This window comes from Budorcas taxicolor, chromosome 6 (genome assembly GCF_023091745.1).
Source record: "Budorcas taxicolor isolate Tak-1 chromosome 6, Takin1.1, whole genome shotgun sequence".
NCBI classification, from domain to species: domain Eukaryota; kingdom Metazoa; phylum Chordata; class Mammalia; order Artiodactyla; family Bovidae; genus Budorcas; species Budorcas taxicolor.
The window spans coordinates 53,566,934-53,592,189 of NC_068915.1; positions in this window are offsets into that span (position 1 = coordinate 53,566,934).

A 25,256-nucleotide genomic window follows, 5' to 3' on the forward strand; every position below is an offset into this window, starting at 1 on the left:
TAGCACTGAAAATGGAAACAATCAACTTTACTAATGCCAAAGTCAAATAGAACCATCTAGCAGTTAAAGAGAACAATGACTTTCACACAAATATTTATTTTTTATTTCCTAAAATGTTTTAAGGCTTCCCAAGTGGCACTAGTGGTAAAGAATGTGCCTGCCAATGCAGGAGACCTAAGAGATGCAGGTGCAATCCCTGGGTTGGGAAGATTCCCTTCAGGAGGGCATGGCAACCCACTCCAGTGTTCTTGCCTGGATAATCCCCATGAACAGGGGAGACTGGTGGGCTACAGTCCATAGGGTTGCAAAGAATTGGACATGGCTGAAGTGACTTAAGGCACACAAACGTTTTTAGAAACTGAAAATACAAACACATGTTTATAGATATCTAAGAAATTCTTGGTGTTTTGGAGAAAAATCTGGCTTTTGTGCATATTTTCTCTGGAAATAAATGAAAAGTAATTGTATAAGACTAATTTACCAGAAATGTTAACATTCTGCATGACAAGATTATATGGAAGAGAAAGGACAGGTTATGTAGATTCTCCTATCTTCAATTATCAGACAAGATGAAAATAATATGAACATATATCTCCAGCCATGGCCAATGTCTTTGCAAATGTCTACTTATCTCAAAGCAATACAGATTTATTTTATTCAAAATTGTGCATCTCAAAATGGATACCAACAACTTCATAAAAGGGCTTCCTGGTGGCTCAGCAGTAAAGAATTCACCTGCAAGGCAGAAGACACAGGAGATGGAGATTAAATCCCTGGGATGGGAAGATCCCCTGAAGGTGGGCATGGCAACCCTCTCCAGTATTCTTGCCTGGAGAACCCCATGGACAGAGAAGCCTGGCAAGTTACAGCTCATTGGGTCGCAGAGTCAGACACAACTGGAATGACTTAGGGTACATGCAGGAAACTCTAAAAAAAAAGAAAACCTGAATATTTATGCAAGGATAAGGTACCAACATGCAACTTGCCTATACCAAATACTTCATCTTTTTAATTGTTAACAATCATTATTTAGAATCTCATATTGTTCTAGCTGCCCTTTATATTGCCTGGAAAGGTGTTAGGGATCACAGTTGTTTTTCATTGCTGATAATGAAGATAAGGACATTATCAAGAAAAAAAGGACAAGGAAATAATGGCAGTAATTAATTTGAACATATTTTTAGGGTACAAACATAAAATATGAAGACTTAAGTAGATTCATATATTTATTAGTAATAACATTAATGGCTAAGAAAAAGTGCTTTTAGCTTGTTTATCTGCTTTCAACTTCCTCTGCTTCCTGTAAAACATGCAGCTGTAAGGATTTGCATTCCCAGGAAAAGATGTGTAGAATTTAGATAGATATCTGTATGACTTTATATCTCATTTTAAAAGGGAGTGTACCAGTGATCAAAAGAAATATATGCCTGAGGTAATCTGATTGCATCAAATTGAACAGTCCAGAGTTCCAAGGATATTCACGGTCATCTGTGGGTGTCTTGATTTTGGAGCTGTCTGGTGAGGAAGGTGCTCAGAAGCAGGGTGAGCAGTGAGTAATTGCACTCTAATACATATTTAGTGGGTGCAATTAGTAAAATATTACAATATTTTTAAACCATGCATGTATTTGTTAAAGTACCAGGCACATCTCAAATATGTATAACATATGTTTCTGCCATTGATATTTTTTGAAAAATCAAAATTTTAAAATATATTGTAAACTAGACGCATGTTCATAACACCAAACCAGAACACAATATGATGTCCTACAGATCATAGGAAGGTAATATGTTAGACTTCACATTAACACACGTCTCAGTTCAATTACAAACAAATGTGTGGGAGTCAGAAGAGAGTGGTGAGGTGAATGTAGAGGCAATCAGGAGATTCAGAAAAAGTATCTCAGTCATTATTCTTGTATTCTCTCTGTCTCCAACCATTTTAGCAAAGGTAGAATTAAGCACAGAAGAAATCATTTACAAGGCAGAGGGGAGTAAGAAAACAGGATCTCCTTTCATTCTCTATTGTGAATTTCTGCATGATCCATGGAATCAAAACATAGAAAACTTGCTTTCATGAGGAGGATGACTGGTGAAATATAAACTAGCTTGCATGTAAATATAAAAAACTAACCTGATCATTAAAATTATGCTTAATCTAAAATTATTTCCATGTAGGGAATTTTTCAGCTGTCTTGAGGTATGAAAATATATCTGTACATAATTGTATCATAAATTATATGACTTGCAGAGGTGAATTCTGCTTGATCAAACATAAGAAAAGAGATTTGATGTTTTCTTGTCTTGGTAGCCCTATCTTTCTTTTTAGAATGGAACTCTCAACTAAAAAATTATGTTTCTATAGAATCTTTAAGTAATTTATTTATTTTAATTAATGGAAATATAAACTTTATTATTAAAATACATTGAAAGAATCTTCTAAATATATAAAAATAATAATATGATGACACTATAAAAATATTGTGATGGTAATTATAAAAGACTGCAATATTGAGATATCTGTATGCAGGTCAGGAAGCAGCAGTTAGAACTGGACATGGAACAACAGACTGGTTCCAAATAGGAAAAGGAGTACATCAAGGCTGTATATTGTCACCCTGCTTATTTAACTTCTATGCAGAGTACATCATGAGAAACGCTGGACTGGAAGAAACACAAGCTGGAATCAAGATTGCCTAGAGAAATATCAATAACCTCAGATATGCAGATGACACCACCCTTATTTTAGAAAGTGAAGAGGAGCTAAAAAACCTCTTGATGAAAATGAAAGAGGAGAGTGAAAAAGTTGGCCTAAAGCTTAAGATTCAAAAAACGAAGATCATGGCATCCAGTTCCATCACTTCATGGGAAATAGATGGGGAAACAGTGGAAGCAATGTCAAACTTTATTTTTTGGGGTTCCAAAATCACTGCAGATAGTGATTGCAGCCATGAAATTAAAAGACACTTACTCCTTGAAAGAAAAGTTATGACCAACCTAGATAGCATATTCAAAAGCAGAGATATTACTTTGCCGACTAAGGTCCATCTAGTCAGGGCTATGTTTTTTCCTGTGGTCATGTATGGATGTGAGCGTTGGACTGTGAAGAAGGCTAAGCGCCGAAGAATTGGTGCTTTTGAACTGTGGTATTGGAGAAGACTCTTGAGAGTCCCTTGGACTGCAAGGAGATCCAACCAGTCCATTCTGAAGGAGATCAGCCCTGGGATTTCTTTGGAAGGAATGATGCTAAAGCTGAAACTCCAGTACTTTGGCCACCTCATGAGAAGAGTTGACTTATTGGAAAAGACTCTGATGCTGGGAGGGATTGGGGGCAGGAGCAGAATGGGATGACAGAGGATGAGATGGCTGGATGGCATCACTGACTCGATGAATGTGAGTCTGAGTGAACTCCGGGAGATGGTAATGGACAGGGAAGCCTGCTGTGCTGCGATTCATGGGGTCGCAAAGAGTTGGACATGACTGAGCGACTGAACTGAACTTAGCTGAACTGAACTGAATATAAGGAAAAGCTACCTTAGATAAAGAAACCAAAAAGGTTGATCATCTTTATCAAAGATAAAGATATACCTTTTCCACACATCAATGGTTAAAGAGAATCAAATTTCTTTTTCAAAATCATTCTAGAATTAGAGCCAGGCATATAAACTTTATAAGCCAGGCTTATAAACTTTAAAATTAAACAAACAAACAGACAAATGCATGGTAACAACTCTTTTATTTATTTCAATTTTTATTTTATATTGGAGTATAGTTGATTTACCAGATTTTTTAATTAAAAAATAATATGTGGTTCTATACATTTAGTTCCTGATTTGAAAATTTACATTTTGGGGGGAGAAAATAAGTCTTATTTTTTATTCAACATTGTATTTCCTTCTTTAAATCATAATTTTAATCTGGTATCTTTATAGACATTTTTCATTCAAATATCTTCCAGTTTGCCCATACGAATCCTGAAATACCTATAACTGAGAATTTTTTATTTTTTCATTTGTTCTTTTCTCACTTTTGTTTCTTCTCAATTGTTCACTTGTTGATGCCCCCCCTTTTTTTTTTTTTCACATCTAAGACTCATTGCTTAGTGAATTCTTAAGTATAGGCTCCAAAATTGTAATTCATGTCCAAGCTTCTTTTGGACAGGTAATATCTCCTTTTTGATTAATTACAAGGAAGGAATGTAAAGTATTAAGTAAAATGCTAATTGAAATATAAATATTTTAGATTAGACAACTATCATAAAAAGTATGCATATATTAAATTGAAACAATTTTAGTGTGGATATTTTACAGATCACAGCATGTGTAATACATTTTTGACTCTGAAGAATAAAAATATTATCTTCCCAGAAATTCAGATGTCATTGAGAATTTCATATAATATGCTGCCTAAAAGGAGGTAAAATCACCTGACATTGTTAAACATTGGCAAAGACAGAAATAACAGACTGTGCTAATGCAAATTGGCCATAGTTTGTTGATCTAGATGAACATGGACAGATGGTTTTCAGTAAGTGGTATCATCATTGGTTTCCTATTTAACAGAAATGAAGAAATGTATATTTATTATGGCATACTAGAACCTGTGAGAATGAAGCTGTTCAACTTTTTCTATCACTTTTTCTTTTTTTTTCCATCAAATAGACAAACTACTAGTAGAGTGATGACTGGGAACTTACATGATGCATTATACTGTAAAAGTTGTCCATTCTGACCATGTTTTATCTTGTCCACAATAATTACATCCTGTCTTTTCTTTTTACCTTTATAGCAAAGTGCGATTGAGCTTAGTTTTTTAAGTCCGTATACTTCATGGAAGATTGAAGAGGGAGTTGTGTTATTTGAAGTTTGTGAGTGTTAAAGAGGAAAATTTGGTACATGTAGTATATGCAAGTGCCTTATATAGAGTTCTCTGGCTGGTCATGAAATCAAGAACAGCTATCCAGGGATAAGAAGTGCTGGATAGTAACAGGTCAGTAAGACAGAACACATTTCAAAGACCACAGAAGAAGAAGAAAATATAAAGAGCTAGAAATTTAGGAGGTATTACATAAAAAAGAGAAGAGAGACTCTCCAGTGAAATAGGAAGATATTTATAATGAGCGTTCTAAGAAAGGCTATTTGGCTGCTTAGTATTACCTTGCATGAAAATGCCAGATATAAGCTGAGGTGATTATAACATAAAGACCTGGACAGTATACAATAAACATCATCAGATAATTTTTAAAATCAGTTCCAATTTAATGTAGAGTTATCTACACTACAACTGAGTGTGGAAGATATCATTGCCATTCACAAAAGTTCAGAAAAGCTTGTACTTTCCAATAACCAACTAGAAGTATGTTGTCTGCAGCTCCATAGGGTCAGCTCAAGGGAAGATCAAATTCTGAAACAAAAAATAAAATTTACTGTTTCAATTTTCAATACACTTAATTATATTAGAATACCCTGAAACAAAGTTAAATTGCTCAATCTTGTCCGACTCTTTGAAACCCCATGAATCACAGTAGACCAGGCCTCCCTGTCCATCACCATCTCCTGGAGCTTACTCAAAATCACATCCATTGAGTTGGTAATGCCATCCAGCCATCTCATCCTCTGTCATCCCCTTCTCTTTCTGCCCCCAATCCCTCCCAGCATCAGAGTCTTTTCCAATGAGTCAACTCTTCACCACATGAGGTGGCCAAAGTATTGGAGTTTCAGCTTCATCATCAGTCCTTCCAAAGAACACCCAGGACTGATCTCCTTTAGGATGGACTGGTTGGATCTCCTTGAAATCCAAGGGACTCTCAAGAGTCTTCTCCAACACCACAGTTCAAAAGCATGAATTCTTCAGTGCTCAGCTTTCTTCACAGTCCAACTCTCACATCTATATGTGACTACTGGAAAAACCATAGCCTTGACTAGACAGACATTTGTTGGTAAAGAAATATCCCTGCTTTTGAATATGCTATCTAGGTTGGTCATAACTTTTCTTCCAAGGAGTAAGCGTCTTTGAATTTCATGGCTGCAATCACAATCTGCAGTGATTTTGGAGCCCCCCAAAACAAATTCTGCCATTGTTTCCACTGTTTCCCCATCTATTTCCCATGAGGTGATGTGATCAGATGCCATGATCTTAGTTTTCTGAATGTTGAGCTTTAAGCCAACATTTTTCACTTTCCTCTTTCACTTTCATCGAGAGGCTTTTTAGTTCCTCTTCACTTTCTGGCATAAGTATGGTGTCATCTGCATATCTGAGGTTATTGATCTTTCTCCCAGCAATCTTGATTTCAGCCTGTGCTTCTTCCAGCCCAGCGTTTCTCATGATGTACTCTGCATAGAAGTTAAATAAGCAGGGTAACAATATACAGCCTTGACATACTCCTTTTCCTATTTGGAACCAGTCTGTTGTTCCATGTCCAGGTCTAACTGTTGCTTCCTAACCTGCATATAGGTTTCTCAAGAGACAGGTCAGGTGGTCTGGTATTCCCATCTCTTTCAGAATTTTCCACAGTTTATTGTGATCCACACAGTCAAAGGCTTTGCCATAGTCACCAGAAATAGATGGTTTTCTGGAACTCTCTTGCTTTTTCAATGATCCAGCAGATGTTGGCAATTTGATCTCTGGTTCCTCTACCTTTTCTAAAACCAACTTGAACATCTGGAAGTTTGAGGTTCACATATTGCTGAAGCCTGGCTGGGAGAATTTTGAGGATTACTTTACTAGTGTGTGAGATTAGTGCAATTGGGCAGTAGTTTGAGCATTCTTTGGAGAAGGAAAGGGCAACCCACTTCAGTATTTTTGCCTGGAGAATCTCATGGACGGAGGAGCCTGAAGGGCTACAGTCATGGGGTCGCAAAGAGTCAGACAGGACTTCACTTTCACTTTCACTTTGAGCATTCTTTGGCATTAAGTTTCTTTGAAGTGTCTTAGGTCAGGGGCGGTGGCTGAGGGGAGCTACCCTGTGCTCAAGGTCAGGAGCGGTGGCCAAGAAGAACTACCACAAGTCCAAGGAGCAGCGGCTGCATGGGCACAGGAGGGCCGAGAGGAGATACTCCATGTTCAAGGTCACGAGGCATGGCCATGAGGAGATATCCCTTGTGCAAGGTAAGGAGCAGCAGCAGCGCTTTGCTGGAACAGCCATGAAGAAATACCCCATGTCCAAGGTAAGAGAAACCCATGTAAGATGGTAGGTGTTGCCAGATGGCATCAGAGGGCAGACACACTGAAACCATAATCACAGAAAACTAGCCAGTCTGATCACACGGACCACAGCCTTGTCTAACTCAATGAAACTAATCCATGCCGTGTGGGGCCACCCAAGATGGACGGGTCATGGTGGACAGGTCTGGCAGAATGTGGTCCACTGGAGAAGGGAATGGCAAACCACTTCAATTTTCTTGCCTTGAGAATCCCATGAACAGTATGAAAAGGCAAAATGATAGGATACTGAAAGAGGAACTCCCCTGGTCGGTAGGTACCCAATATACTACTGGAGATCAGTGGAGAAATAACTCCAGAAAGAATGAAAGGATGGAACCAAAGCAAAAACAATACCAAGTTGTGGATGCAACTGGTGATAAAGCAAGGTCTGATGCTGTAAAGAACAATATTGCATAGGAACCTGGAATGTCAGGTCCATGAATCAAGGCACATTGGAAGTGGTCAAACAGCAGAAAGGAGTGAACATTGACATTCTAGGAATCAGTGAACTAAGATGGACTGGAATGGGTGAATTTAACTCAGATGACCATTATATCTACTATTGTGGGCAGGAATCCCTTAGAAGAAATGGAGTAGCCATCATAGTCAATAAAAGAGTCCAAAATGCAGTACTTGGATGCAATCTCAAAAACAACAGAATGATCTCTGTTCATTTCCAAGGCAAACCATTCAATATCACAGTAATCCAATCCTATGCCCCAACCAGTAACACTGAAGAAGCTGAAGTTGAATGGTTCTATTAAGACCTACAAGACCTTTTAGAACTAACACCTCAAAAAGATGTCCTTTTCATTATAGGGGACTGGAATGCAAAAGTAGGAAGTCAAGAAACACCTGGAATAACAGGCAAATTTGGCCTTGGAATGCAGAATGAAGCAGGGCAAAGACTAATAGAGTTTTGCCAAGAGAATGTACTGGTCATAGAAAACACCCTCTTCTAAAAACACAAGAGAAGACTCTACACACGTGCATCGCCAGATGGTCAACACCAAAATCAGAATGATTATATCCTTTGCAGTCAAAGATAGAGAAGCTCTATACAGTCAACAAAAACAAGACCAGGAGCTGACTGTGGCTCAGATCATGAACTCCTTATTGCCAAATTCAGACTTAAATTGAAAAAAGTAGAGAAAACCACTAGACCATTCAGGTATGACCTAAATCAAATGCTTTATGATTATCCAGTGGAAGTGAGAAATAGAATTAAGGGATTATATCTGATAGACAGACTGCCCAGTGAATTATAGACGGAGGTTCGTGACATTGTACAGGAGACAGGAATCAAGACCATCCCCATGTGAAAGATGCAAAATAGCAAAATGGCTGTCCAAGGAGGCTTTGCAAATAGCTGTGAAATGAAGAGAAGTGAAAAGCAAAGGAGAAAAGGAAGGATATAAGCATCTGAATGCAGAGTTCCAAAGAATAGCAAGAAGAGATAAGAAAGCCTTCTTCAGCAATCAATGCAAAGAAATAGAGGGAAAAAACAGAATGGGAAAGACTAGAGATCTCTTCAAGAAAATTAGAGATACCAAGGGAACATTTCATGGAAAGATGGGCTCGATAAGGGACAGAAATGATCTGGACCTAACAGAAGCAGAAGATATTAAGAAGAGGTGGCAAGAATACACAGGAGAACTGTACAAAAAAGATCTTCACGACCCAGATAATCATGATGGTGTGATCACTCACCTAGAGCCAGACATCCTGGAATGTGAAGTCAAGTGGGCCTTGCAAAGCATCACTATGAACAAAGCTAGTGGAGGTGATGGAATTCCAATTGAGCTATTTCAAATCCTGAAAGATGATGCTGTGAAAGTGCTGCACTCAATATGCCAGCAAATTTGGAAAACTCAGCAGTGGGTACAGGACTGGAAAAGGTCAGTTTTCATTCCAATCCCAAAGAAAGGCCATCCTTCAAACAAAACAAACATGCAAATCAAGCTCCTGGCTGTTGCTTAGATAACAAAATTGTGCATGTAGGTGATATTCCATTTCCTTAAGTGTTAATCACAATAAAATCAACTGTTTCTTAACCCAATGAAATGTAAGATCATCAGGATGTGATTACATGTCCTTTATAATGACTTTAATCAAGATGTAACTACACTGCTGAGTATAAGTAAAATTGCATTAAATTGCAATTTACTTAAGGAGATTCAAGAGTCCTTCAATTTTTAAAATATAAATAAAATATAACTAAATATTGAAACTATGATTTTCAACAGACACTGTTTTACAGTGTATTAAAAGGATTAGAAATACTACAATTACTCAGCTTAAGCTTGCTCTAGTTAGATATTTTTCTGAAACCAAGAAAATAGTACTACATAACATCCCTGTATATAACATTGCTATCAGATAATTCCACTTATGCCATATTTAAAATCACTTACATCTTAGTCTTGTTATGAAAGACTTGTTGAAATTAGAAATACCAACCATACTCTCCTTTTTCAAATAAAGAATCATCTACTTTTATGTTAATAGTAATTTACTTTAAGGTTGCTCTACCATACATTTTCCTAAATTTATTTTTTTTCCATTTTCTCTCTGAAATCCAAAGGAATTATATAGATTGTTACATAGTGCATGAGAGTAAGAAGTGAATTTAACGGGTGATGGGTAGACAATTATCCTAGCTTCTTTTGCAAAATTAGAAGACTTAATTTTTTAAAAAATTGCTTCAAATCTTATTCATATTTGAATGTCTTATTTATACCCTGCTCATAAAACATATTTTTTCTACCAACTAATTTTTTAGTTTCCTTTGTACCTATTTGTTGACAGGATAAAATGTTATGTTATATATTACAGAAAATTTGAGGAGGAGTGCAGCCATGAAATTAAAAGAAGCCTACTCCTTGGAAAGAAAGTTATGGCCAACCTAGACAGTATATTAAAAAGCAGAGACATTACTTTGTCAATAAAGGTCCCTCTAGTCAAGGCTATTGTTTTTCCAGTAGTCATGTATGGATGTGAGAATTGGACTACAAAGAAAGCTGAGCACAGAAGAATTGATGCTTTTGAACTGTGGTATTGGAGAAGACTCTTGAGAGTCCCTTGGACTGCAAGGAGACCCAACCAGTCCATCCTAAAGGTAATCAGTCCTGGATGTTCATTGGAAGGACTGATGTTGAATCTGAAAGTCCAATATTTTAGCCACCTGATGTGAAAAGCTGACTCATTTGAAAAGACCCTGATGTTGGGAATTATTGAAGGTGGGAGGAGAAGTGGACAACAGAGGATGAGATGGTTGGATGGCATCACCAACTCAATGGACATGAGTTTGGATAAACTCTGGGAGTTGGTGATAGACAGGGAGGCCTGGCATGCTGCAGTTCACGGGGTCACAAAGAGTCAGACACAACTGAGTGACTGAACTGAACTGAAAACATAGCTGTTTACCTTTTATCATTTCTTCAAAAGATTGTAATGACAAAAAAAAAAAAAGAGAAAAAATGCATGTGTAACCTTAACAAATTATTCAAATCCTGATTCTACTGCTGACAATAAATTTTAGTATCTTATTACAAAGGAAAATACTTAATGGCAGTTTTAAAATATTGCCACAGATAATTTGAAAATCCTCACATCAAGAGGTACACACCTTGTCTCTAACCCTTGAAGTGAGACCAGCTTATAATTGTTTCAGCCAACAGAATATGGTCAAAGTAATTCGATGTGAATTTTGAGGCTGGGTCATGAAAGGTCACATACCTCTTTCCTAAAACAGTGGCTCTTGGAGCCTTCAGTTGCCTTGTAGGAAGCCCAACTACCTTTATGCTTCCATGTTCTGAGGAAGCCCAAGCTATAAGGAGAGGCCATATTCAGACACTCTCAGACAATTTTGAGCCTACGCTTTGAGTCATCTCAGCCCAGATGCAAAATATGGAAGTGCAGAAGCCTCTATATGTGTCTGTTTCCCAACATTCAACCCATCCCTAGCCATGAAGAACTTTGCAGAGGCCCCATATATTGCAGACCACAGAAAACTCATTGCCATGTTCAAATCGCTGACATACAAAATTTGTAAGACTGTTAAAATGGTTGTTGTTTCGTGACACTTAAGTGTGAACTGCTTATTATGTAGCAGTAGATAGCAGAGATAATGCCAGATGAAAATTTTTCTTCCTCCATAATTTGGCAGACTTGTTATGAAGAGGAAAGAAAAGAAAATGTGGCATTATGTGTTGCATTATGCAAACCTGAGTACTGTTTAAATAGCTGTGCTCTATGATAATCAGGATGAAAATCATGGATAATACTCTCATATCGGGTTTTTGTAGAAGATTAAGTGAAAAAACATAATTAAGGTATCTAACACAAGCATGCCGAAGAATTGTTACTTTTGAACTGTGGTGTTGGAGAAGACTCTGGAGAGTCCCTTGGATTGCAAGGAGGTCCAATCAGTCCATCCTAAAGGAGATCAGTCCTGGGTGTTCATTGGAAGGATTGATGCTAAAGCTGAAACTTCAATACTTTGGCCACCTCATGCGAAGAGTTGCCTCATTGGAAAAGACCCTGATGTTGGGAGGGATTAGGGGCAGGAGGAGAAGGGGACGACAAATGAGATGGCTGGATGGCATCACTGACATGATGGACATGAGTTTGAGAAAACTCTGGGTGTTGGTGATGGACAGGGAGGCCTGGCGTACTGTGATTCATGGGGCTGCAAAGAGTCGGACACGACTGAGGCACTGAACTGAACTGAACTGAACACAAGCATGCATTTAAAAAACTGTGAGTTTTTTTATTCCTCTTAGTATTGAAGACATTTCACCCTGCCTTGTTAAAGAAGTAGCATTATAGCCAGAGAAAAGATAAAAAAATATAAATTAGAAAGGAATATTTTCTGCTTATCAGAATCAGAAAAAAAAATCTCATTAAGCAGGAGGTAGTTGTAATGCAGTATATATACATAATAAAAGTTTCAATTCAGTTTAACAAATACATGGTTATATGATAGAAGAAATATATAGTTTGAAATACAACATGAATGGAAGAGCTGCATTTGCAGTCCTCATGGAATTTAGAATATAGCAGGTAAATAGGGTTATACATTTTAGCATGATGGGTGTTAAAGAGAAGTCTAGATTGCTAGAAATATATATAAGATCAAAAGGAAATATATAAGGGCAGAATGTACTCTAGTCTGAGATCACAGAAGGCATAGTTAGAAACTTAATCATTAAGTTGATTTGAAAGATGAATAGATGATAGCTTATAAATATTGGAAGAATGTTCCAAGAGGAAAAAAAGTAGGAACATTGTTAAAAGTGCAGAGGAGAGAGAAAGCAGAATCTTAGAGAAAATCAAGAGAGAACTAGTGTATCTGGGTCATGTAGACAAATAAAGGCAAATAACTGGAGAAACAGGCAGGGGCTATATGATAAAGGGTGTTGAATGTAATTTTAATGATTTGGGAATTTCTCTAATGGACAATGGAAAATTATTGGAAAGGTAGTAAGTGAATGACCAGGTTTTCGTTTTACAATATTAGCTAAAGGACTCATGATATGTGTTACTCTCTGGAGTTGAAATCTTGCAGATTTTCATAGCTTTTTTTTCTTTTAATGCTCATGATGCTTCTTCATTCAAAATGTTTGGGCATTTACTTTCTACAGTTTTATAAGAGAAATAAAATATTGGCTTCACGACTCATACTCTCAAGCCGCAATTAAAAACTTAAAAAGGATAAAACATCTTATCACACAGGGATCAACACTGTTAAATGTATCACCATGTTGTTTCATGATTAAAAAAAAAAATTCTAAAATGTGAGCCCACAGTAGGAATTTCCTGGTGGCTCAGATGTTAAGGAATCTACCTGCAATGCGGGAGACCTGGGTTAGATCCCTGGGTTGCGAAGATCCCCTGGAGGAGGGTATGGCAACCCACTCCAGTATTCTCACCTGGAGAATCCCCATGGACAGAAGAGCCTGGCAGGCTACAGTCCTTGGTGTCTCAAAGAGTCAGACAGTACTGAGCAACTAAGCATGACACATTATTTTCAAAGAGATTCTGGTCACTTTTGAAAAAAGTACTGTATCACTTTACATGACAACTACTTTGCAGAAGAAAATATTTGATTAAAATGTATGTGTTATAATACAACCTCTCATTCTGCTTTTATTTACAACATCTGAAAGTCTAAAAGTCTTAGTCTTACTTGCTATCTAGTAGATGTTCGTGTATTGACTGGTCCTTACCAGTTCACATAAATCTTACCTCTTTGCTTCATAGCAGTTACCTCCAGGACACTAAGTATAATAAATACCCATCTTATAACCAGGGTCCAGATATCCTACCTACCTTTATCTTGCCCCATTCCTAAAAGTTATTTATACCCATGTACTTTTCTTGGAGGGATTGGGGGCAGGAGAAGAAGGGGACGACAGAGGATGAGATGGCTGGATAGCATCACTGACTCGATGGACGTGAGTCTGAGTGAACTCCGGGAGTTGGTGATGGACAGGGAGACCTGGTGTGCTGTGATTCGTGGGGTGGCAAAGAGTCGGACATGACTGAGCAACTGAACTGAACTGAACTGAACTGAACTGACTCTTCCCATGAATACAGTGTTTCTTCCTGAAAACAAAGCAAAGCAAAATCACAAAACACCTCCTTAATCCTCACTGCCCTCTTTTTTTCTCTCTATGTTGTCTCTTCAGTTTGCTGGGTCTTAGTTCTTAAGAGCTTGATAAACCAACACTTGGAAATACAGTGTGGCACTACTTCCCATGGTAACTGGTGTCACTTCTTTCCTTTTATCACTTGTTCTAACTTATTCTGACATTACCTTTTCTTTTCAGCTTACAGCCAAAATGCATCATCATCAGTGTAGAATCTGTAGTTAAACATGTACATACTGGCTACGTTAAAGTGAAGTGTATTCAATCCATATAAATATTAGCATACAGGATACCATCCAAAGACACAAACTTACAGAATAATTAAAAAATACTTACCTTTATGTATGATACTTTGCTTTGGAAAATAAACCCTACATTCACACACAAAAATGACATTTGCCAGAAATTTTTCAAGCTTTTTTCTGAGAGGAATATCTCCTACTACTATCATGAGAATTGGATGTCAGAAGCAATTTTAATTATCTCACACTTTTGCGACCCCGTGGACTATAGCCTACTAGGCGCCTCACTCCATGGGATTCTCCAGGCAAGAATACAGGCCATTTCCTTTCCAGAGGAGCTTCCCAACCCAGGGATTGAACCTGGGTCTCCCGCATTGCAGGCAGATGCTTTAACCTCTGAGCCACCAGGGAAGCCCTCTATACAAAGTTATATCCTTTGCTTAGATAGTAGAAATTATGTTTTAAGTCTGTATATAAATACAAAAAATGAGATGTTGGCAATATAAGGTTTACATATAAATTAGAATGGTTATATTTTTTATAAAGTTGTTTTGTTTTTAGATTTGTCTGCATAGCCAATTAGTTTTTGCTGTTTTGTGGGACATTTCATATTTAATAATGAGCAAAAAATGTTTTCCATATGCTAAGGTTTTCAGAGAGACTAACAAGCACTTTAGAGTCTTATTTTAAAAAGTGTATATTCCAAAGTAATGTTGTTTAAGAATTATGATTTATGAATGTACATTCTATGTATTAAAGTCTATTCAATAGATGTATAAATAATGAAATTAATAATATAAAAATATAAATAACTTGTCAAGTAAGGCTGCAAATGGTTAGCATTCATTTGCTTTTACGTGAAAGTCAAATTATAGAAGTTAGAAAAATCAAAAAGTCATGTGCTTTTCTCTAAGTAGATTGATTACCTAATCATCTTTTCTAAAGCATATGTCCTCCCAAATATATTATGAATATTTCAGAACTAAAAGATAATATTTATAAAATGATTGTGAAGATTTTATGTATATCTAGTTTTTCAACATTAAGAGCAATGTTTCAAACACTGGTATCAATAAAGCATTCTTGCAAAGGCACACAAATTTAATGGATCAATCTGTGAATTAATTTATACACCAAGGCAGTGTTTAAAAAATAAGTGATAGAGGAATCAGTCAACAATTAGCAGAGCTAATCATCTGGATGTAATCAGGGAAAGAGTCAAAAGGAGCCCTCCCAAAGCCACATCATCTCAAAGTGACAATGTACATTCCCAGCCGACACCCTCTGGAGAGCAATATCAGAGATTTCATACTACAGAGGAAATATACTTCAATAAAAACACAGCTACTTAAAAAAGAAATATGCAAACAAACAAATAAGCTGTAGATGAGTACAAAGAAGACCTGAATAAGATATTACAGCAAATCTGGATATTGTTCCACATAAAAATGGAGAGAAGCTGTTTTTAACACAGTGACTTACAAGAAATAGTAAAGGGATTTCTTCAGACTAAAAGCAAATGACTACTGACAGTAGCTAGAATTCACACACACACACACACACACACACACACACACACAAATAAAGATGACTAAGTAAATACAAAATATATTATATATGCATATTTATTTACTTTCTTTTAACTGATTTTTTTAAAGTACATATGAAGCTTTTATATGAAGCAATGTGCATATAAATATATTGCTGAGCCTATAAAATATATAAACGTATTATATTTGCCAATGATATCACAAAGTAGGTGGATAGGAGCAAATTTCTACTGGGCTAAGCTAAAGACTGCAGATGGTAACTCAAACCTATAGGACCAAAAGAGACAAGAAGTAGATTAAAAAAAAAGTAATATTAAAAACTGGTAAATACATACATGCTCTCCTTTAACTTCTCAACTTTCCTAAAAGACATAAAATTATATCAAGTAGCAGGTACCACAATGAATGTTAGGTTAGTAGCATATACAGAATGCATAACAATACCACAAAAAGAGGAGAGAAAGGGGGTAAAGTTATACAAGAGTAATATTTATATATCTTACTAGAATTATAAATTATGACATAGATGCCTGTAGCTTGAGATATATACAGTAAACCCTAAAGCAACAATTAAGGAAAAAACTGAAAAATATATATATAGAGAGAAAATATCCTCAAGGAAATTAAAATATTACATTAGAAAAGACTTAATTCAAATGAAAGTAATAAATTGAAAATAGGAGGATGAAAAACATACAAGATATATAGGGAAAAAGTAAAACAATGATGTAAATTCCACTATATCAATAATAAAATTAAATATAAATAGATTAAATCTTCGTTAAAAGCAGAAATTGTCAGACTAGGTGAATGTAAGATTTATCTACATACTGTCCACATGTAGCTTTATCCAAAGATAAAAATAAGTTGAAGGAAAATGATAGGAAAAAATCATGCAAATTAGCAAATACAAGAAAACCTAAGTAGCTATAATAATATTAGACAAAATATATTTTAAAACAAAAAACTGTTACAGAGATAAAGATTTTACAATAATAAAGGGAGCAATCCATCAGGAAGATATAATAATTTAAAAACATATGTACCAGACTATTGAACACAAAAATACATGAAGCAAAACCTTCCAGAAATGAAGAGCAAAATAGACCACTCAACAATATTTGTTGAAGACTAAAGCAACCCCACCTTTAGGAATGAATAGAATAATTAGGCAGAATATCAACAAAAGAATGGAAGATGAGCAAGAGAAACACTGTGAACCAACTAAATCCAAGAGACATTTACAGGAGATTCAATGAACAGTTGAGTTGATATACTTATCAAGTGCACATGGAACATTCTTCTGGAAGACGTTATCCTAAGCCATAAAATAAGCCTCAGTGAATTTACAAGAATTAAAATCATATAAAGTATGTTCTCATACCAGAATAAAATGAAATACGCCAATAACAGAAAGATGTGGGAAACTCATAAATATATGGAAGTTAAACAACATATGCCCAAATAGCCAATGAATTAAAGAAGAATTAACAAGAGAAATTAGAAGATATTCTAACATCCCAAGGGGATGCAACACAAACAGTGCTTATACTTAACAGGAAATTTATCATAGTAAATGTCTTTATCAAAATAGAATTTAAAAAAAGGTTTCAAAGCAATAAATGAATATGTCACATTAAGAAAGTGGAAAGGAAAAGTAAATTGAAACAAACCAGGCAGAAGGAAGCAAATAATAAAGGTTAGAGCAGAAATCAATGAAATGCAAAATAGACAATTGAGAAAATCAACAAAACCAAAAGTTGGTTCTATAAACAGATTGATAATAGTGACTAAGCTTTAGTTAGATTGACTAAGTAAAAGACAGTATACAAATTGTTAATTAAAAATGAAATAATGGCACTACTTCTGCATAGAAATAATTAAAGGAATTTACAGAAATAAAAATAATTATAAGGAAACCCAGACTTCCAGCCTCCAGAACTGTGAGAAATGTCTGTTACTTATAAACTACCCAAGCTGTAGTAATTTGTTATAGCAGCCCTAATGGACTGACAGTCATGAATTTGGGGGCAAGCATGGAATGCTCTAGATTGAATGCTTAGTGAAGTGAAAAGTGAAAGTTGCATCCAACTCTTTGTTTCCCCATGAACTATACAGTCCATGGAATTCTCCAGGCCAGAATACTGGAGTGGGTAGCCTTTTCCTTCTCCAGGGGATCTTTCCAACCCAGGGATTAAACCCAAGTCTGCTGCATTGTAGGCAGATTCTTTACCAGCTGAGCTACAAGGGAAGCCCAAGAATACTGGAGTGGGTAGCCAATCCCTATTCCAGCGGATCTTCCCGACCCAGGAATCAAACCAAGGTCTCCTGCATTGCAGGAGGATTCTTTACCAACTGAGCCATGAATGAAGCCCCTGAATGCTTATGTTTCCTCCAAATTCATACCTAATTTCAGACATGATGGTGTTTGGAGGTGAGGCCACTGGGAGATGATCAGGTCATGAGGGAAAAGCCTTCATAAATGGAATTATTTCCTTTATAAAAGAGACCCAAGGGAGATCCCTTGCTCCTTCTGTCACTTGAGGACCCAGTTAAAAGACTAAATCATGAATTCTAGAATTACTACTACTGGAAGAAAATTAATACAATTTTATTTAAATATTAGGTAGGATAAATTCATGACAATGGCCTTATCTCAGTTACTATTGAATGGCAACTCTTATATCCAGAGTGTATAAAATCCACCATCCTGAATATGAATATCTTTATTTCATATTTGCTATTGTTGTTCAGTCCCTCAGTCGTGTCCGTCTCTTAGCTGGACCGTAGCAAACCAGGCTTCCCTGTCCTACACTATCTCCTAGAGATTGCTCAAACTCATGACCATTTATTTGATGATGCCAGCCAACTGTCTCATCCTCTGTCACCTTCTTCACTTCCTGCCTCCATCTTTCCCAGCATCAGGGTCTTTTCCAATGAATGGGATCTTCCCATCAGGTGGCCAAAGTACTGGAGCTTCAGCATCAGCATCAGTCTTTCCATGAATATTCAGGATTGATTTCCTTTAGGATTGACATATTTGATCTCCTTGCTGTCCAAGAGACTCTCAAGAGTCTTCTCCAGCACCAGAGTTTGAAAGCATCAATTCTTTGGCACTCAGCCTTATTTATGGTCCAACTCTCGTATCTGTACATCCTTAAACTCACTTTTGAAAATCTCATCAGTCTCAGATATGCTCTTGGGCAGCAGACTCAGCCTGCAATGCGTTGGAGTAAGGCTTGGGTTCCCAGTCAGATGCTGGGGCAAGTTTTCACTGGTGAATGCACCAGATCCTTGCTACCAGACCAAAGGTAGGAACAAGGGCCCTGGCCCTTTGGCTTTGCAGAAAAGAATTTCCATTAAAACAGAAAATAGTGAAGCAAGTATTATCTTAAGAGGAAAAGAGTATAGTACATGTGAATAGATACACAGGTAGACTCAGAGGGAGAGTCCCTGAGCTGCACCCTCATGGTAGTTTAAATCACTCTTATGGGGGCATTTCTTCTGGTTTTCCTTTGGCTAATCATGTAGATTTGTTTAGTTCACAGTCCATATTTTGTGTATATCAGGATCCTTCCATGTGTGCACAAGGCATCTCTTAGCCAAGATGGGTCTTAACAAAGAGTTCTATGGGTAGAGCATCACTTGACATTATTCCCCCTTTGACCTAAAGGATCCTTTCTGCACATGTGTACTCCAGGAGGTCTCTTGACTTCAAGAATGAGAAATATGTGGTGTGGACAGGGCCCATCTTCCCACTTTACCCTGGAGGCTGGATGCCTATCTATCTTCTGCCTCAGATTGACATGAAATAACTGAAGTTTTTAAATCCTTTCTCCTTTAACTAGATTTAAATGCAAATGAAGCATTAAAAATATAACTAGATATATCAAATTCCATTTAGATATTTTCAAAACATTCTAAAATATGTAAATTATGTTTCAAATAAAAAACTTTTAATCTCATTATTTTAAAATGATGTCGAACCATAAATTAGTCAAGAAAAAAATAAAAGGAATGAAAGTAGGATAAAAGCCTGGAGAGAGAATGGAAGAAACCAATGGAGGAAGGGAAGGAGGGAGAAAGGAATAGAAAGAACAAAACCATGAAAGCAAATAATTGAACTAAAGTGAAAATACATCTGTTCTTTTAGAGAGCAAGCCCTTTAAAATGACTAATTAGCCTGGAATGCTATGGGCTATTACATAACTATTGATTTAAGGAATGCAATTGATTGTATTTCTTCAAAAGTTAGAATTGCTAGGATTGTAGGAAGTTACAAAGCATAGAGGTCATTTTCTTGCCTTTGGACAGAAATATTCCAGTCACTCAGAAACCATAGAATTTATCTTTTTTTTTTTTTTTTTTTTTATGTCCAAAGAAGAAAATCATGCATCTCCTTCCAAAAACTTAGTCACACAAAGAACACTGTCTCAGGAGCATAACTCTGATTTACCCACACAAATAGCTCCTTAAGTAACACTGAAAAGTTGGAGATACTCTAGTTTTAGAGCTTTCCTTGATAGCTCAGTGGTAAAAGAATCCTCATGCCAATGCAAGGGATGCAGGTTCAGTCCCTGGGCCTGGAAGATCCCTTGGTGAAGGAACTGAAAACCTACTCCAGTATTTTTGCCTGGGAAATCACATGGACAGAGAAGCCTGGTAGGCTACAGTCCATGGGGTCACAAAAAAGTCAGACATGACTTGGCAACTAAACAACAGCAAATCTAGATTAACTTTTTGGTTGACATTTGGCCATTGTCACTAGAGAAATTTGGCCTTTAAGCTAGAGAAAAAGGAAAAGAAAGAATATGGAATCATGCTAGGCACAGGGAAATACTAATACTTTCTTTTGTGTACCAAATTTGAAATGCAAATTCCACTAAAAGAAAGCTTTATTCATTCTAACTCATGACAATTTAGAATTCTGTCTCACTATTGAAAACAGGCCATTAAAATATGTTTTTGCTTACTTTTCAAGTTCTCAGCTTTACCATTTTTATGAATAAGGACCTTAATGAAATGACAGCCTAAATTTTGGCCTCTCTCACATAACATTTTTAGAAAATTAGTATTATAATAAATTTTTCATGTGACAAATACTTTAATTGCTTCAAGTGAAATCATTGTTTTGCCCATTTCCATTAAATCTTTTAGTTCAAGCTATAGCTTTAAAATTTAATAATGAAGCTCTTATATGGATTTTTATTGATTAAATAATATAGTTACTTAAAAATATTTCTTCTTTTGATTAAATAATTTTAAAAGTCAATATCTGGGCCCCAAAATCTCTGTATATGTAGAACTGAAAGACAATTACTACTGAAAGCTGTAGTGTTACAGAATTATATTTGTTTTCTTATAGTATATATATATATAATTTAGAATTATAATACCCATTTAATTGTGTCATAGAATAAGTCTTCATACCAAGTTTTATTTCAACAAAAAGTAATAGGCTATTTAAAATAAATTTGTTTACATTGATTTCAAAGACTTTTATACTCAGATGAATTCTCATTCATATTTATCATCTTTTGACATGCAAATCTACTCTCAGAAACTTAATAAATACTATATAATGAGTTATATTTTTACTGGGTTGAAAATTCAGATTTTATTCTTACAAATGTATTCTTTCAATAGCACTTAAGATGTAAGAAATCTTGAATTTCTTCACTTTTCTGAATAAAATCTAATCCTTTGCATTCTTCTGGAATAGTCAATAATATGTGTGTTGTGCTGTGCTATGCTTAGTCACTCAGTCATGTCCCACTGTTTGCAACCCCATGGACTGTAGCCTGCCATGCTCCTCTGTCCATAGGGATTCTCCAAGCAAGAATACTGGAGTGGGATGCCTATCCTATCCTGCAAGGGATCTTCTAAATCCAGGGATCCAGCCCAGGTCTCCCACATTGCAGGTGGATTCTTTACCATCTGAGCCACCAGGGAAGCCCAAGAATACTGGAGTGGGTAGCCTATCCCTTCTTCAGGGGAACTTTCCAGCCCAGGAATTGAACCTGAGTCTCCTGCTTTGGAGGCAGATTCTTTAGCAGCTGAGCTACCCAGGAGTATATCTCTTATATTTACAGCATCAATTTATTTTATATCAGGCTCTAACCAAAACCACATGGACCTAAATTTTTCTACGATTTTACTTTTGTCCAGTTTATGATTATTTTTGTGTAGTATTTTAAATTTTAAATGATGCTATGGCCAATTTTATATATTTATTTACTGTCTTTTCCAAGAGATAAAGTTACATTTTCAAAGGAAGTTGATAATTTTGTCAAATCATCCATTTTACCTAAAACATGATTTATCCTAAGGTGGTAAAACCTTTAATTATTTTGCTCCACTCCTTTCAAAACCTTCCAAGACTAGTCACTAATTGCAATCAAATTCATTTAATTATCATTGAAATAAAAGTCATGATGTACAATGTGATGTAGCATGTTAACATATTGAAAGATAAAAAACATATGATCATATCAATAGATGCAGAAAAAGCCTTTGACAAAATTCAGCACCTCTTTATGATTAAAACTCTTCAAAAAAAATGGGCATAGAAGGGACCTAACTCAACATAGTAAAGGCCATATATTATAAGCCTACAGCAAACATTATTCTTAATGGTGAAAAACTGAAGGCAGTCTCCCTACGATCAGGAACAAGAGAAACGTGTCCACTTTCATCACTACTTTTCAACATAATTCTGAAAGTCCTAGCTACAGCAATCAGAGAAGAAAAAGAAATAAAAGGAATCCAGATCAGAAAATAAGTAAAGCTCTCACTGTTTGCAGATGACATAATACTGTACATAGAAAATCCTAAAGATAGTATCAGAAAATTACTAAAGCGAATCAGTGAATTTAGCAAAGTTTCAGGATACAAAATCAATACACAGAAATCACTTGCATTTGTATATACTAACAATGAAAAATTGTAGAGAGAAATTAAGAAGTCAATCACATTCACCATTGCAACAAAAAGAATTAAATATATAGGAATAAACTTACCTAAGGAGACAAAAGAACTGTACACAAAAAATTATAAGACACTAATGAAAGAAATCAAAGATGATATAAATAGATGGAGAGATATTCCATGTTCCTGGTAGGAAGCATCAATATTGTGGAAATGACTATACTATCAAATGAAATCTACAGATTCAATGTGATCCCAATCAAATTACCAATGGTGTTTTTCACAGAACTAGAACAAAATTTCACAATTCATATGAAAACACAAAAGACCCTAAATAGCCAAAGCAGTCTTGAGAAAGAAGAATGGAGCTGGAGGAATCAAGCTTCCTGACTTCAGATTATACTACAAAGCTACAATTATCAAGACAGTATGGTACTGGCACAAAAACAGAAATATAGACCAATGGAACAAGATAGAAAGCCCAGAAATAAACCCATGCACCTCTGGGTATCTTATTTTTGACAAAGGAAGCAAGAGTATGCAATGGGGCAAAGACATCCTCTTCAATAAATGATACTGGGAAAACTGGACAGCTACATGTAAAAGAAATTAGAGCACTTTCTAACATCATACACAAAAATAAACTCAAAATGAATTGAAGACCTAAATTTAAGACCAGAAACTATAAAACTCTTAGAGGAAAACATAGGCAGGACACTGGATGACATAAATCAAAGTAAGATCCTCTATGACCCACCTCCTAAAGTAATGGAAATAAAAACAACAGTAAGCAAGTGGGACCTAATTAAACTTAAAAGCTTTTGCACAGCAAAGGAAACTATAAGCAAGGTGAAAAACAACTCTCAAAATGGGAGAAAATAATAGCAAATGAAACAACTGACAAAGGATTAATTTCCAAAATTTGCAAGAAGCTCATACAACTCAATGCCAGAAAAACAAACAACCCAATCAAAAAGTGGGGAAAATACCTAAACAGATATTTCTCCAAAGAGGATATACAGATGGCTAACAAACACATGAAAAAATGCTCAACATCACTCATTAGAGAAATGCAAATCAAAACTACAATGAGATATTACCTTATATTGGTCAGAATGACCATCATCAAAATGTCTACAAACAATAAATGCTGGAAAGGGTATAGAGAAAAGGGAACACTCTTGCACTGTTGGTGGGAACGTAAATTGATTCAGCTGTTATGGAAGATGGTATGGAGATTCCTTAGAAACCTAGGAATAAAACCACCATATGACCCTGCAATCCCACTCCTAGGCATATACCCTGAGGAAACCAAAATTGAAAGAAACACATATATCCCATTGTTCACTGCAGCACTATTTACAATAGCTAGAACATGGAAGCAACCTAGATGTCTATCAACAAATGAATGGATAAAAAAGCTGTGGTTTATATGTACCATGGAATATTACTCAGCCATAAGAAGGAATGCATTTGAGTCAGTTCTGATGAGGTGGATGAACCTAGAACTTATTATAGCAAGTGAAGTAGTCAGAAAGAGAAAGATAAATACTGTATTCTACCATATTCCATATGTATGGAATCTAGAAAAATGGTACTGAAAAATTTATTTACAGGACAACAATAGAGAAAAAGACATAGAGAATGGACTTATGGACATGAGGAGAGGGGAGGAGAGGGTGAGATGTATGGAAAGAGTAACATGGAAACTTTTATTACCATACGTAAAATAGACAGACAATGGGAATTTGCTAATGGCTCAGGAAACTCAAACAGGGGCTCTCTATCAACCTAGAGCAGTGTGGTGGGGACAGAGATGGGGGGGGGGTAGTTTCAAAAGGGAGCAGATATATGTATACCTATGGCTGATTCAAATGGCAGCCCACTCCAGTACTCTTGCCTGGAGAATCCCATGGATGGAGGAGCCTGGTGGATATACAGTCCATGCGGTTGCAAAGAGTCGGACATGACTGAGCGAGTTCACTTCACATGGCTGATTCAAGTTAAGTTTTGACAGAAAACAGTAAAATTCTGTAAAGCAATTATCTTTCAATAAAATGAATTAATTTAAAAAATCATGATGTAGTATGAGAAGGAAAAGAAAATTTATAAAGATTGCTTATTTACAGAAAATATGATCTTTTAAATATTAACATAAAAGAATCAACATCCAAACATTAGCCTTTTAGAAAAGATTCAGAAAACCAAAGAAGCTAGATAATACATTAATAAACAAACTCAAGTACCTATGATAAAGTAAAATTCATGTGAAAATTAAACTGGATTATTCTTGAAATCTGGACCAATATCAGACTAGATTTTATTTTTCCATGTTTGCAGTCACATATTAAAAAGAAGAAAAAAAAAGTGTTTTACATATTAACTTTAATAATGCAATCAAAATTATAAATTTTCTTGTTGCTGTTTAGTCACTAAGTTGTGTCTGACTCTTTGTAACCCTATGGACTGTAGCCTGCCAGACTCCTCTGTCCATGGGATTTCCCAGGTAATAATACTGGAGTGGGTTGCCATTTCCTTCTCTGGGGATCTTCCTGGACCAGAGATAAAACTCACATCTTCTGTGGCTCCTGCATTGGCAGCAAGATTCTTTACCACTAAGACACAAGGGAAACCCATAGTGTAGAATCTTCTATGTCCCCACTGATATTAGTTTAGTTATTA